The sequence below is a fragment of the Perognathus longimembris genome, chromosome 2 (assembly GCF_023159225.1).
Source record: "Perognathus longimembris pacificus isolate PPM17 chromosome 2, ASM2315922v1, whole genome shotgun sequence".
Taxonomy (NCBI): domain Eukaryota; kingdom Metazoa; phylum Chordata; class Mammalia; order Rodentia; family Heteromyidae; genus Perognathus; species Perognathus longimembris.
This window is the reverse complement of record NC_063162.1, coordinates 38,530,954-38,547,195: the sequence shown is the minus strand read 5'-3', so window position 1 is coordinate 38,547,195 and position 16,242 is coordinate 38,530,954. Positions and strand designations below refer to the sequence as shown.

General features: G+C 37.9%; 1 protein-coding gene across 6 annotated transcripts in view; it reads left to right on the top strand.

The window, feature by feature from the left end:
- The window catches only part of Ank3 (ankyrin 3), a 526,258-nt gene that overhangs the window by 179,622 nt on the left and 330,394 nt on the right, over positions 1-16,242 (top strand). The gene's annotated exons all lie outside the window — the stretch shown is intronic.

Here is a 16,242-nt window from a genome sequence, read left to right as displayed (position 1 = left end):
AGAGTGCTAGAAGATTGATTTTCAGCCTTTTCTTTCTTTTTGGAGGGAAGACTGAACACATGGCCTAACATGGCCTAATGATTTTTAGGCCTCCAGTCCTCCTTAGTTTTAATTAATGTGTCACCTTTAGCAATGTTGAAACTTTGGGATGCTCAAAGGCAATATTGTGTATTAGGAAAACAAAAAGCATTGCCATTCAAGATTGTATCACTTCTACTAGAGTTTGAAAATTTATGATTTATCTCTTTTTGTCCCATACCCATTATCTAAGTGAGCACATCTTTATACAACGAAAAGACTATGTTTCCAGAAGGTTCATTGGCTGGCTCAGGTTATCAGGCCTTGTAAAGCAGTTTTGCTGTAAATGCAATTTGTAACTATAATTTTGTTTGATCGTGAATGTAATATTCTTGCCACTGACACATATCCATTTTTGGAAGTTCCTCAAAACTTCATCAAAAACATATGGTAAGTGCCAATGTATAATTTTTGGTATTGTAGAATGTATTTTCAAATAGAGTAGCCCTTAGGTTTAAGCTTGTATCTTTTTTTTTTCAAATTTTTATTATCAAACTGATGTACAGAAAGGTTACAGTTTCATACGTCAGGCACTGGATACATTTCTTTTTTTTTTTTTTGCCAGTCCTGGGCCTTGGACTCAGGGCCTGAGCACTGTCCCTGGCTTCTTCCCGCTCAAGGCTAGCACTCCGCCACTTGAGCTACAGCGCCGCTTCTGGCCGTTTTCTGTATATGTGGTGCTGGGGAATCGAACCTAGGGCCTCGTGTATCCGAGGCAGGCACTCTTGCCACTAGGCTATATCCCCAGCCCCTGGATACATTTCTTAAGCTTGTATCTTTAAATGAAGCGCTTTGCTAGCTGGAACAAGCATTTCTACCTACTTTGCACTCTGTGTTGATCATTCAGAGGATATCCAAAGTGTGCAAGTTAGTTACATTAACAAGGGTGTCAGGAATGGCAGCAGTGGGACTGAGAATGTGGCTTAGTGGTAGAGTGTTTGCCTAGCATTCATGAAGCCCTGGGTTCGATTCCTTAGCACCACATAAACAGAAAAGGCTGGAAGTGGTGCTGTGGCTCTAGGTAGAGTGATAGCTTAGAGCAAAAAGAAGCCAGGCACAGTGCTCAGTTCCTAAGTCCCAAGCCCCAGGACTGGCAAAAAAAAGAAAAAGAAAAAGAAAAAAAGAATAGCAGCAGTTGTGTTTTAGTCCCTAAATATGCAGTTTACATCACGAAAACCCATGTAGATGGTCATGCATTTCAAGCATTGGCAAGTCTTCAGTATTCCTTCTGTTCCTCCAAGCATGCTACCTCCCTTCCTCTTCCATTAATAAAATAGTGTTCTAGAAAGCAAGTTTAGGATTTGTTTGGTTTTCCTCCATTTTGGCCCTTGAAAAATGTTTAAAGATCCTAGTTACCAAATTCATTGTAAACATCTAGATATATCAATCATTGCATGTCTCAGCGTCTGCCTCACACCTGAGGATAAAATATTACTGAAAGCATCAAATAAAACATAAAGATAGTTTACATTTCTATGTCCTTCTTGTCAGTTTCTTTTAATTTTCTTTTCTGAATGATGTTGAGAGAGATGTTTGAGATTATCAAGTCTTTAGTGATGCTGTTGGGTTGAGTGGAATCACTTCTGGCATGCTGTGCATGTATCTTCGGTGCCTCTTGGTTGCTATGGAGCCAGATTCAGGCAAATGCAATGCCATGCCAGGAGAACAACATGAATGAGGACAAGCCCAGACACGCTAGTGGGATACTTTGAGATAGACTACCTCTCTGAGTAGTGGGACTGTATCAACATTTATTGGGAAGTATTTACCATTTATTAATATTTTGTCTCTTTGGAGGAGAAAAATGATCAGATGTTCTGTATCAAAATTTGGCTTGGCTTTGCTTTTCAAAATGGATTTTGATTAAATACATTTGTTTAGGATAGGAAAATTATGTGTGATATGGAAATAAAGCTAGTTTCTGTTTCAAATGGATAAATATCTGAATCCCATGAGTAATCCTGAAGACCAAAATCTGAATTCTATGGGTAATCCTGTGTAGAGCTGATGTGACAATCAGAAGAAAAAAATTTATGAACACAGCTTAGGAAATAAGAGATGCTAAGCTATAATTTGTAACCATAGTGACAATCTGATTTTTATTTTCAGTTTGGAATTACATAAAATGGGGAGAGAGCAGCATGACTTACTCTGTCATAGTTGATCTCATGTTCATTTTTCATAAAGGATTATGGTCAAAAGATAGCCATCAATGTGATCCATTTGCTACTATAAGAAAAGTTAAGGGCTGGGGATATAGCCTAGTGGCAAGAGTGCCTGCCTCGGATACACGAGGCACTAGGTTCAATTCCCCAGCACCACATATACAGAAAACGGCCAGAAGCGGTGCTGTGGCTCAAGTGGCAGAGTGCTAGCCTTGAGCGGGAAGAAGCCAGGGACAGTGCTCAGGCCCTGAGTCCAAGGCCCAGGACTGGCCAAAAAAAAAAAAAAAAAAAAAAAAAGAAAAGTTAAGATTCACATCATCAAAGTTTAAGTTTCAATCTGCATTATAACATAGTAGGATCTGTGCTTTAGTACCATCAAACACCTTTTTTGAGCCTAGTACTTTCAATGCTGCCAGTAAGTTTTACATTTTTTCATTTAAATTTCTGACTAGATTTGAATGGTAGCTCCTGAATAACATATTTTCAGTTGATAAGACTGAATATTTGGGATTACCCAAGAAGTACATAGTTTCCCTTCTAGGTATTTTTGGGTTATAGAAATATTGTAGAAAAAAAATGCAAAAAAATAAATTTTTAAATATTGCCACATTTCTATTATTTACAACCCTTAATCACATCACAATAATATAGTAATGATTTAAAATTCTTCAGTGAATATATGCATATGATGGGTTTTCCAGAGTAAGTATAGAATATTTTAAAACAGAATTGCACACACGATGCTTAATATTATCTAGTACTAAGTTCTAGAAATCCTTGTAGTGTTCTACAGAGTCTCTTAATTTTATTGCTTCCCTTTTTTGTGTGGTGCTAGAATTTGAACTCCTGACCTAGGTACTGTCCCTTAGCTTCTTTGCTCACAGTTGTTACTCTACCACTTGAGCCCCACTCTACTTCTGGATTTTGGGTGAGTAATTGAAGATAAAAGTCTCATATACGCTCTTGCCAGGGCTGGCTTTGAGCTGTGATCCTCAGATCTCAGCCTGCTGAGTAACTAAGATTATAGGTGAGACACCAGCACCCAGTTGCATTCTTTCTAAACCAAAAGTAAAATTCAAGTTTAAGTCCTTTGATTTCCAGCATGAGGAAAGTATGCTCAAAGTATGAACTTATATATCCTAATATTAAGTGTTACTGTGATATTGCACATTCTTAAATTTAGGAATATAAACTTGATAAATGTGTTCTTGCTTAATATCTTTGACCATCTGGTTCGAGAGGAGCTAATCCATTTTTTGGCCACTTTCCCTGGCTGACTTCCTTCACAGTGAGGTAAGCAACCTAAAGAAATGTTGGCCCAACTCTCTGACGTTAGAATGCCATGATAATTTTTGTGCCAATGTGTGAATTAGACAGCATTGCCTCTGTGTAAGAAGTGCATGCGTGGGGCTGGGGATATGGCCTAGTGGCGAGAGAGCTTGCCTCCTATACATGAGGCCCTGGGTTCGATTCCCCAGCGCCACATATACAGAAAATGGCCAGAAGTGGCGCTGTGGCTCAAGTGGCAGAGTGCTAGCCTTGAGCAAAAAGGAAGCCAGGGACAGTGCTCAGGCCCTGAGTCCAAGGCCCAGGACTGGCCAAAAAAAAAAAAAAAAAGAAGTGCATGCGTGGCCCTCCTCTCTGGGGTTGTAGGCATTTTTTTTTTTTCTGAACTCTTCAGACATCGAAAAACTGTTAAAGAATATGAACTTTTCATTGGCATATACTGAATTTTACATTTGATCATGTCATTTACATATAATGTACTGTGATCATATTCAAACCCTCTACTACTCTTTTACAATCTAAAGCAAGTTCAAAATCCTTTGTAATTTTTAAAATTCAATTAAACTTGGTATTCTGTATTACATGTCAGTGTTTGCTTTCATGGAAGGATAATGGATCAGGCCATTATCTGCCCCTCTGGCAAATAAACTACATCTCCATGGAGTTGCCACATTTATTCTTGTATTTTATACTTTAAGTTCTGTGTCCTTAGCACATATTCTTGAGTCTGAGAAGTCACCAGTCATTGCTTATTCAGCAAGCTTCATGAATTGGTCTTCCCATGTGAACCTGATAGGAAGCAACCCTTCATGCCCACCTCTTTATTATCCTGTGATAGAATCACATCTGAAATGAGTGGAACAACATCAGTTCTGTATCTTGTTTCATATTCCTAAGTATGAAACCTTGAAGTGATATCTTTGTATTTAAAATCAATTTGTGAACAAAGAGTGCTTAGTCTCCTGAAAAATTTTGAAACAGAAGGTAGATTTATATATTAGGCTTTCTTTATAAAAATAGAAATACATATACATATATACACGTGTGTGTGTGTGTGTGTGTGTGTGTGTGTGTGTGTAGTAATACCTACCACACAGGCAGTAATGACAGTTAACATTTTTAGGTATTTCTTTCTAGAATTTTTCACATTCACATACATGAAAATGGATGTGTGTGAGTATGTATATATATCGCTATGGGTATTACAAAATAGTAGTCATGTTTCATAGTCAGTTTTACATCCTACCCTTAATATTTGTGTGCATCCTTTGATGTCATTAAGTATTCAGTTGTGCTAAAATATTCCCATTTGTGTATTCTGTTGCTTATGGTATTTAAATTCTACCTGCCTTTCAGATATGTGGTAGGAAGTGGGGGCTGTAGGGTGGTGTTTGGGGTACAGGATTTTCTGAATCTTTATGAGCTTGGTAGAGACTATCTTAAGCAATGAATGCTATGGTTTTACAAATGCAGGTTGCTTAAAATCAGAGTTTTTCTAACTTTTAAGCAATGAATTATTCACTCGCCAAATATGTGCTGTAATCCCACCATGTGTCAAAGACTGAGTGTGTGGAGAGATTAGGCCACGGTTTATCCTTGACTCAGATGCAGTTACATGACTCAGACCTCTGTTGAGAGTAACAGTGGTCTTCCATGAAATACGCATGAGGATTTTAGAGGGAGAAATGTTCATTGCTCTGATGTTTGAAAAAGGCTGCTACAACATCTCATTCTCAGATGGAGCTCTGAGAAGCACTGTAGGGGGGAAAGAAGAAAATGGAACAAAAGTCCAAGGGCTTTGTTAAACCATTTCCTGAACTTCTTTAATTACCGAATTCTTTATTTGTAATGGGTACAGTAAATGGTTATTGAGTTTGTTCTGGAACAATCTATATACCAGTATAAATTTTCAGTGGATATTTTTCCCTTGAGTTAGTCCTTAGACTATCAGTACCAAAGTACTGTCTTGAGATTTTTAGTATGACTGGGTAATTACAGAGAAATGGAATGGTACTTAACTGTATATGCAAGTCTGCTTAAAGATATTTCCTACCTTGAACCACTGGCATATATTTAAGAGTCACATTTCTATATGTTAGATAACTTATTTATTTGTTGTCCACATATATATTTACTAGTAAGTAGAAAACTGAAAAATAAGATGCCAAGTGATTTATGCAGAATAATGCCTTATCTTCAAAACTAATAAAAGCAGCAAAAAGATTATGCATACATATATAAATATATAAGCATATGTAAATACATACCTACACACTGTATGTGTGTGTGTGTGTGTGTGTGTGTGTCTGTCTGTCTGCGGTTTATATTCTAGAACTATATGTGAGAACTGTTGGCTACTTTTTTGTGTGTGGATAGGAGTAGAGTGTCTTATATTTTGTTTTTAATATTGTCTGTTTTTTGAAATTCCAAATTAATTGTATTTACACATTAAGGATCACTTATCCAGAAAGTTTGGGGCCAAAAATGTTACAAATCTCAGGCACAGAAAAAAAAAAGATTTAAGAAAGTTTGTGAGCCTCTTATCTCGATTAATAACCAGAAAACCAGAAATGGAGCTGTGGCTGAAAGTGGTGGAGTACTAGCCTTGAGCAAAAAGAGCTCAGGAACAGCATACAGGCCTGAGTTTAAGCCCCACAACTGAAAAAAGAAGAGGTAATTGTTTTTAACTTTACCAGTGATGTTTTCTTCGTGTTAAATTACTGCTCTTTTGGTAGGCTTTATTGTTTCGTACTTGTATTCCTACTTTATACCTTTGGCTTCATTGCTAGATTACATCTCTATCCTGTGCTATCATATTTTCACTGTGTCCCAAATATCCACCCTTGTGGCTCTTTGCTCTCATTCCAGGTTAGGATTGTGTTGGGTTGTGGAGATTTGAATGCTACCAAAGTTGATACCAACACTTCTCAGGTGCTTGGCTTTGGCCAGCCACATGGCTGATGCATTCCATCTTCAGACTACCTTCATTAAACCAACCAATTCTTGTATTTTCCAGCTTTCAATGATGAGACAGTAAGTCACCATGTATTTTACAAAAAAAATTATGAAATTTTTTCCTTGATGCACAACTAAAAATATAGGAAGATATAGGAGGAAGTATTGTTATGCAGGGAGTCATTGTGGTTTGTTTGTTGTCATGGTTATCTAACCTAATTTACTAAACACAGCTCTCCTACAGTTGAATAGCTGAGACCAACAGTTACCCAAACTAATTCTTATCCAATTAAATGAACACATTGAGCTATAAACTGAACATTTTCATTGTGATATTACAATTTCCCAAATGCTTACTATTCTACCTTATCTTTGGTTCCCCTCCCACATATTTCTAATTGGTAGACCAAAAGAAAAGCCAAAGATTTGTACAGACACTTATGAAGGACTATAACAAATATTTCATTATAAGTCTGAAGTTGGGAGTTTAGAGAAAAGAAACAACCCCCAAATCAAGAGTTTATCATAGGATTTACCCATCATGACTCAATCTACTTTATAAAGCTTGAGACCCAGGAGCTTTAAATGAAACTGCGGCCCACAAGATGACAGTTCATATATGTGGCCTAGCTCATTATGCAAGAGTACGGGCTGTGTTGGCACAGAATCATTTAACAATCTGAGTTCAAGCCTCCATATTGACAGACAGACAGACAGACAGACAGACAGACTTGCTTCTTGACAAATTTGTTGGGTTCATTCATCCTGACAAAGATGTGTTGTGGGTCAGCATGGCAGGTGCTGGTGGAATAAATGACCACAATCAAGTGAAATTGCTGCAGTGAAATAGAAGCAATGCCTGTGTACTAATATTTTGAGTTCATTCTAGTTGTTTTAAAATTGTGTGTGTGTGTGTGTGTGTGTGTGTGTGTGTGTGTGCGTGTGTGTGTGTGTGTGTTGGTCCTTGGGCATGAACTCAGGCTTGGGTACTGTCCATGAACATTTTTTTTCAAAGTAAACACTACCACTTGAGCCACAGCTCTACTTCTGGCTTTTTGGTAGCTAATTGGAGATAGAAGTGTTACATCTTTATTGCCCAGGCTGGCTTTGAACCTCAATTCTCAAATCTTAGCCTCCTGAGTATCAGTGATTACAGATGCAAGCCACTAGGGTCCAGTAGGATACTTTTTTTTTTTTTTTTTTGGTTGTGGGGCTTGCACTCTAAGCCTGGATGATGTCCCTGAGCTCTTCAGTTCAAGGCTACTGCTCTATCACTTGAGCCACAGTGCCATTTCCAGGATACTCTTTTAAAGACCTGCCATAACTAGTTCAGTCTTAACTCACTTAACTTTATCCCCTTGTACAACAAGTAAAGCACTGTATTACTATGCAATTATATGTGTACAAGAGGACCAAAGAGAATGATGTGACCCATGGTATTACATAGGGGCAAGAGCTCTCACTAGAATCTATTCTCATCTTCATCATTAACCAGGAATCACTGACTTGCTCCTTACTGCCTTTGAAAAACAAGGGCTTAGAAGAGATCATCTTTACTCCTCCAGCTCTGCTTAGTATTTGAATCCTAATCTAGCTAGCCAAGTAGCTTCACTTCAAAAATATTCAGACCCTTCCCAGTAAAATAACCCAACACTTTGTTCTGTGTTATTTTATAAAATTATCTGTTCCCATCACTTCTTACATTATTATAAAACATTTTGTCAAGTTTCCAAATTGACAAATTATTCCAGACAAGAGATATCCCTGACATTTGTGTGTGTGTGTGTGTGTATGAGTGTATTATGTGTATGTGTGTGTTCGCTTGAACTCAGGATCTAGGTACTATTCGTTAGCTTTTTTCACTTAAGGCTGGTGTTCTTTCACTTAAGGAGCAGTTCCTCTACCAGCTTTGAGGGGATTAATTGCCTTTTCTGGCTTTGAACCACAGCTCTCTGATCAACCTCCTGAGTAGCTAGGATTACAGGTGTGAGCCATCAGGGTGCTGCTTTCCTTGATTTCTAATAAAGGAAAGAATCAAGGTGGCAGAAGTGACCTAATCTTCTAGTCTCTTCCTGGACTCTAATGAGTGAATTTAGTTTAACCACCTCCTCCAAACTCTTCAAGGATGATCTTTTTCCATTCTTTTCAAGTCAACATCTGCCTACCCTAGTGGACATAGGAAGTGAGGATTGTTCAAGAAGGGATTCATTTTATTGCTAAGCATTGAATGGATAGACATAGATTTACATATGATGCAAAGAAACTTGTAATCATGTAAATATTGTTGTGCCCTGCAGAATGCATGGGAATTTTCACGGTCCATATAGGGCTCAGAAATTGTGAGTTTCTGCCTTGAGAGATTCCAGGGCAACCATTTTGCAAAGGCTTCTTAGAATTTTATAGCTCATCAGTAAAACTCCCACACAGGTGTCAGTAGTAAATGAAGAGCTTCTCATGAGAATCTAGTTTACCATAGAAACATGGCAAGAAAATGAAGTGAGTTCTGGTGTATTTGTTTTGGAGAGCCCTTAGAGGTAGGGAGTGGCTCCTTGATTTCTAGATGGAGAGTGGGCTGTACCAGGCCGCAGAATGTTCTTACAAGCATTATTTAAGCATTACTGAAAAAAAAAAAATAGAGAGTTTGCATTTTTAACATAGGTCTAAAATCCTACATTAAAATCAGATAAAAATGACATTTGTGTTATAATTCTACTTTTGGATATCTGACAATGTGATATTAGGGAATAAAATGGAGAGTTGAACATAATATTCTAAGATTCTACAAGCCAGAAAGGAAGCAAAAATATGTCACCTTTTGTGTACTAAAGCAGAGAACAATCAGACACTTGGGCAAGCAGTAGTTTTCAATCCATTATGTTGGAGTTCATTGCACTAAAAGTAGATCACCTTTAGTTAAATAATGTTCAAGATACTTTCCATAGCTGTTACAAAAGCCACATATTTTCCTATGTATAAAGCTTCATGAACCCTTTAAAAAGTATAATCATAAAGCAAGAAATGAGCCAAAGTGTTTAGTTACAGATTTTACAAACGAGGGGGAAATCTCATCTGTAAAAATTGCCTTTCCTGAACAAATGGTGACCATTTTACTCACTTTTTGATGAATGCCATGATGTCATTTAGCATATTCAACCCCTAACACTCTTTTATCCCAGGAGACTCTTCACTGTTTCATGCTTTGTGTGCATAGTATAATCCCCTTCAACAGAGGGACAAAGTTTAAACTAGTGCAGAGATAAATTTTCCATGTCAAACAATGCTGGTCTTCTCCGTGTTTCTGGACCATTTCAAAGGTTTAGTGGAATGCATTTCTTGGCAAAGGCAGCAGTGTGAGGGCCTCTGCAGAGCCATTAAAATGTCTTGATGGAACAGAGCCACCCTTCCACTGTCCGTGGAGTGCTATGTACACACACACACACACACACACACACACACACACACACACACACACACACACACACACACATCTGTTCCTCCAAACAACTGCAAACCCTTTGTAAAGGAGGAAAAGATGAGCCCAGTCTAGAGTTTGTTCACTAACTTTCTGATCCAAAACAAAGTTGAAATCAAACTATTTGTGAAAATCTGTCATCTGTCTCAAAAGAAATTTTCTAGAAAATTCTTAAGATACTGAAGTTTATAAAAGCAAGATCATAGTCAAGCAGCACAACTCATGCCTATAATCTCAGCTTGTTTTGTTTTGTTTTTGTCCCCTGCCTTTTAGAATTGGGAAATTACCTCGTTGTGTTTTGTTGTTGTTGTTTCAACTTTTTATTTTCCTCAATGTAGGTAATAAAAGGCTACAAATTTTTCTTATTTATTGCTCTGTGTCCCCTAGATTCACACATGAGGTGGTTTTACTTCACTTAGTTATTAATTTTCAGAAAAGCTTTTGTTTGCATTTTATTTTACCCCTATTCAATAATAGGTTTGAAGCTGGACATATCTTCAAGAAAAGCACTTTTTATAGTCTTAAAGAAGACAAAGAAACACTAAGAATATGAAAAATGGTAAATAACTGTATGTTGTTGGCAAAAAAGACAGGAAAACAACAACAAAAAACTTTCCAGAGATTCTATCCTTGACATTTTAGTCGCTGATAAAGACAAAAATGGAAAAATGCTTCTTTCTTAATCTTTTCCTTAGATCTGAGTACATGAGAAATACATTGACCAAAGAAAAAAAATTTTATTATTTGAAAAAGTGAGTCAAAAAGAGACATCCTACAAGGGAACACAATGTAAGGTTCAGGAACAAGTTTAGAAGAGAGAACTTTATCTATAGAACTCATGAACAAATACAGGGCAGAATCTCTCTGCTTGTACTGTACATTATCACCTGAGGGATACTTGGAGAGTTCTTAAGAAATGTCAATACCTGGGCACTGCTCCAGCCAATTAAGTCAGCATCTCTGGAGCCTATGTATTGGTATGTTTTTTTTAAAAAAAATAAAAACTCCCCAGGTAATTTTGTTGTCTATCTAAGGTAGAAACCCAGTGATCCTGTTTATTTTTCTAGATTGATTAAAAACATGCGAACGTAAGTTAAGGACGCTGTTTCAGTAGCAGAGTGCTCATGTAGCATGCATGAGGTTCTCTATTTAATTCTTAGCCTCACAAAACAAAACAACAGCAAGAATCACTAGGACTTGACATTTACTTATTTGCCTATTCATTTATTTGCAGTATTCGGAATTGAGCTCAGGACTTATAACTGTTTACTGTCTTGTTCTTCTTTTAAAAACAAAACAAAACACCTAGTTTAGCCATTCTAGACCACATTTAAGGTAGTCTATGATGAACAGGAAGAAGATTAAAATGCTAAAATCATTCCATGTTTTGTCTAAGAATTCTTTTAGAACCTGTAAATGTCTGCACACCCAATATATGTAGCAGTAAACATGTCAAGAGATGGAACACTGCATACAGATTTTTTTTTTTGCCAGTCTTGGGGCTTGAACTCAGGGCCTGAGCACTGTCCCTGGCTTCTTTTTGCTCAGGGCTAGCACTCTACCACTTGAGCCACACCGCCACTTCTTGTTGTTTCTGTTTATGTAGTGCTGAGGAATCGAACCCAGAGCTTCATGCATGCTAGGCAAGCACTCTACTGCTAAGCCACATTCCCAGCCCCTGCATGCAGAATTTTATATTGAGGATTACTGAAAACAGATCTTGAAGGTGAGTGTCTTCAAGGAATCAGAACATTACAAAAACGGCAGAGAAAACATAGAGACCATAAAATAAATGTTATTGATAGCTTGGAGTCTGTGCTATATTTGCCTTTTCTGTGGTCTTTCTCTGTGTCTGTGTCTGTCTGCCTGTATCTGTCTGTCATTGTCAGCAGAATCATCTAGAAAAGAGAACTTTGGCCTTTGGTTGTGGAAAACCACTGATTTCTGCCAGTGCTTTGCTGAATTTTTTTTCTGCCTGCTTCTTATTAAATAGTGTCATAAATCTCCTCTTCCTTCTGGTTCTTTCCTCAGCAATCCTGCTATTGCCCAGTCCACCTGCACTAGCACTATTCCTCTCTGGCTCCCTGGAACGCCTACACCACAATGACTTCTGCCACCAGCTAAGCAGCTTGCTTAAAAACAAAAAACAAAAAAATAAAACGACAAACAAAAACTCTCTTCTCACCTGCCTTGTAGGGAGGCAATCATGCTGATGGGGTGAGCACAGAAGAGGGAATAATGTGAGAAGAGGCTGTCCTCCCATCCATCTCTTCACTCTTATGAGCAAAATATGTGCATTTCTATCTGATTGCATGACTCTTGACCTTGTCCAATCTGAACCTGTAAGGGAATCATTTCTCACTCTCCCCCTGCTGTTGAGCTATTCAGGTAGTAGTTACACTTGCCCCACGATTAACTTGTCTTCAAGTCACTGATTGCCTTTTTCTAAGGGCAGTTCTGCCTACATAATTTGGATTTTTCAAAGACATCACATAGTTAAAATCATACACAGTACTCCCATAGTTGATGTTTGCCTGTTCTTATCCATTAACAGTCATCTTGTGCACTAAAATACCATTCAGATTCACTTTTTATGATAACTGTTGTTGTTTTTTTCAGGCAGGAGAGAAAGTTTATTACTGAACTGCTGGCCTATGACTGAGGTGATCCATAGCCAGAGAGAAGAGAGAGAAGGATAACTCTGTTTTAATAACTATAAAGCATTGCTTTTTAGGATGTAATTTTTAAATTAATTACAATTATTATCTTATGTCCACCCTGGGGATTGAACTCAGGGCCTGGGCACTTGTCCCTGAGCTTTTTTGCTCAGGGATAGCACTCTGCCACGTTAGCCAAATCTCTATTTCCAACTTTTTGGTGGTTTATTGGAGATAAAAGGCTCATGCACTTTCCTGCCCAGGCGGGTTTTGAACTGAAAAATACTGAGATCTGGGCTTCCTGAGTAGCTAGGATTACAGGTGTGTTCCACCGGTGTCTCACTAAGGATGCGATTTTAAGTATTATTTGGCAATGTAATAGGATAGCATGGAAAGTATAGAATTCATTGACTATTGTTTAGTTGAATGAATTTCTCTTGCCAGACTGGATACTCAGAGATGCTCGCCCCATGAAGAATATGATATCCAGAGCCTTCATTTTAAGGAAGCAGCCTGTGAGCGGATGTGGCTCTAGACAGAGGCTCTAGACAATTTGAACTCTGGGCCATTCAAGATAGATTCATGTGCAGTTGAAAATGTGCATGTGTTCACATGCATTGTCACGTCCCTGCTTCTAAGAAATGGTTCATTAGGAGAACTTATAACTTTTCTGGGTTTGTGTCTTTCTCTATAAAGTGAGGGAATATTTGACTAGAATAACCATAAACTCTCTTTTTAAAGTCCTCTCTGATATTGTGAGTTTTAAAGTCATATTCGACCTATATAGAGTACTATGCTACATAAATTCACATTTATTAAATATTACTGAAATATAAATCTATGCTAACAGACTTGCAGTTCTGCTTCTGTTGTGTTGTTAGTATCTTTACATGGAAAATGTGAGCATAAAATGAATTTCTAGGACTAAAAAAAATAAGGATTCTGAGATCCCTTTTGGAGACATATTTCTTTCAAAATTGGAAGAGGTAATATTTTCTCAAATTCTCCATCACTTCAAAATGTTGGGATGTAAATTCGTCATGAATTCAAGTATAATATGACATAAAACATATAACACAGTGATATATTATTCTAAATAGCACCCTCCAAAAAGCCTGGAAACATCAGCCAGTCTAATTGAAATGCCAGAGGAGACAGCATGTCATTTCTCTAAGAAATAGTCAAAAGACATAGAAAAAAAATGAAATGATGTATCTGTTGAAAATGCATGAATTCTATTGTGCTTTGAACAATGGGCCTATGTTTTTTGTGGATACCATTTTTAGTTCTGGGAGAATAACCTTAGAGTTTAATTGGTCAGATCCAACTAGTACAAATAGAAAAGCTAAACAGTATGTTCTCATATCATATATATGTATATATATATATATAATTTTGGTGATAGATATTATCTCTGTTCTAAAGAAAGCCTTGGAGATACCTTTTTCAGATCAGATGTATTTATTTCTTTGCTCTATCACAGTGCTTTCTGGCAATTATCTTTTTTTTGTGTCTTAAATTGCTTATGCAAGTACTAGACAAAGTTTTCTCCCTGAGTTTCCAATGATTCTATCTTGTTCTTTTAAATATTTCCTTCCTGGCTTCTTTAACTTGCTGAATCATTCTCTATGCCTCTGGGAGACATGTGATTATTCCCCCAAGGATTTGCTCTTGACAACAAGTTGATTGCCTACATATTAGAAGCTTAGGTGTTTCTGCTATTTTGCTTCTTTTAAGATAAATCACAGCACAGGAACAAAGCTCACTCAGTAAAAGGCAATTTCATGATGGACATACTCAAAGAAATAGTCTGTTTTGGACATCATTTTTAGATTCAAATACCAGAGGGCAAAAGGGATAAAGCCATCGTCCCATTTGGCCTCAAAGAGCTGTTGGTTCCAGTTTGCTCAGGCTGTGTCTTATCTTTTCCCTACCTCCCTCTCGCTCTCTTTCTGTCTCTCCTTCCTTCCTTCCTTCCTTCCTTCCTTCCTTCCTTCCTTCCTTCCTTCCTTCCTTCCTTCCTTCCTTCCTTCCTTCCTCCTTCTCTCCCTCCCTCCCTCTCTTCTTTTCGTGGCCCTGGGTGCGAATGCTCTACTTGCAGTTTTCTGGTGGTTAATTGAAGATAAGAGTCTCACGTACTTTCCTGATCAACTGTGATCCTCAGATCTGAACCTCTTGAGTAGCTAGGATTACTGACCCGAGCTACCATCTCCTGACATGTCTTACACTTTTGACTCTACTTTGAAAGCTACTTCCCCTAGAGTTGGCATCTGTTTTAGAAACACATTTTACAAGGACCAATTAGAGATGTGTCTAGGAGGGAGTGGGTAGATTTCTAAAAGCAGTAAAGTATTAGGAATGCACTCATTTGGCCATCAAGAGCCTGTTGAAGAGATTCAGGGCTCCCCATGTAAGATCACTTTGGTTAATTAAGGTCATATTTCAAAAAGTGGCTGCATTAGACTTGCTGGGTGAGTAAGACTGAGAAAGCTCTATGGAAATAGCTTTAAATGCCATCATGCATCATTAATTAGCACTGACAAGAGAGGCAATCAGTCAGAAAGAGAAAAGACCTAGGGTGATGCATCGGCATAGAAGGCACTTGATGATAACAAAGCCCATGAAGGTCTTAGGCAGGTGCAGAATCTGCAAGAAACACAGCGGCTCACTTCTCCAGGTGTGTGATTGTCAGGTTGAAGGTTCTAGCTAGTACAGGACCCAAAGAAATTTCCTTGAGCTGCCAGTTTTTACAAGATTTTGAAATGATGTTGTGGAAATATAGGCAGGTGTGCTGTCTGTTACAGGTGTGCATGGCTTTTACATAAACAGAGCACTGGAAATACTGGCAATGTTTTTAGCTCTCAGAGAGGAGACTCAAATGGTTTTTAAATGTCTTAGGAACAGAATTTCATAGCATTGTTTACAGCATGTATCTATCTTCTGAAAAGCTAATATATTTGCTCCTTGTAAACTTGATTCTCTCAAGGCACAGTTAAGTGCTTGTCAGTCTGTGTTCTTAGTAATTTATTCACAGTCACTCATTTTGATGGACTTTGGTGGTACTTTTTGAGTTACTTTAAACTTTGTATTAAAATTGCCACATAAACCATGTGTGGGTGGCTCATATCTGTCATCTTCACTACTCAGGAGGCTAAGATCTAAGCATCATGGCTCAAAGTGAACCCGGGCAGGAAAGTCCGTGAGACTCTTATCTCCAATTCACCACCAGAAAATTAGAAATAGAGTTGTGGTTCAATTAGCCTTGAGTGAAAGAGCTCAGGGACAGAGCCCAGGCCCTGAGTTTAAGCCCCACGATCAACAAATACTAAAAGTAAAAAAGGCTGAGACCTATAAGATCACAGTCCAAAGCAAGCCCAGGCAGAAGAGGCTGTGAAACACAATCTCCAATTCACCAGCAAAAAGTTGAGCTGAAGGCATGGCTCAAGTGGTTCACCACCAGCATTGAGCAATCAAACTGAGCAAGTGAGATGCCCCTGAGTTCAAGCCCCAGTACAGGCAAAAATAAAAATGCTTCCTACATATATTTTAAGTAAAACTAAAGCCACTATGTTGCATACTTAGTTTATTCATAGCATTAAGTTTCCTCTACTACTCTTTTATGAAAGTG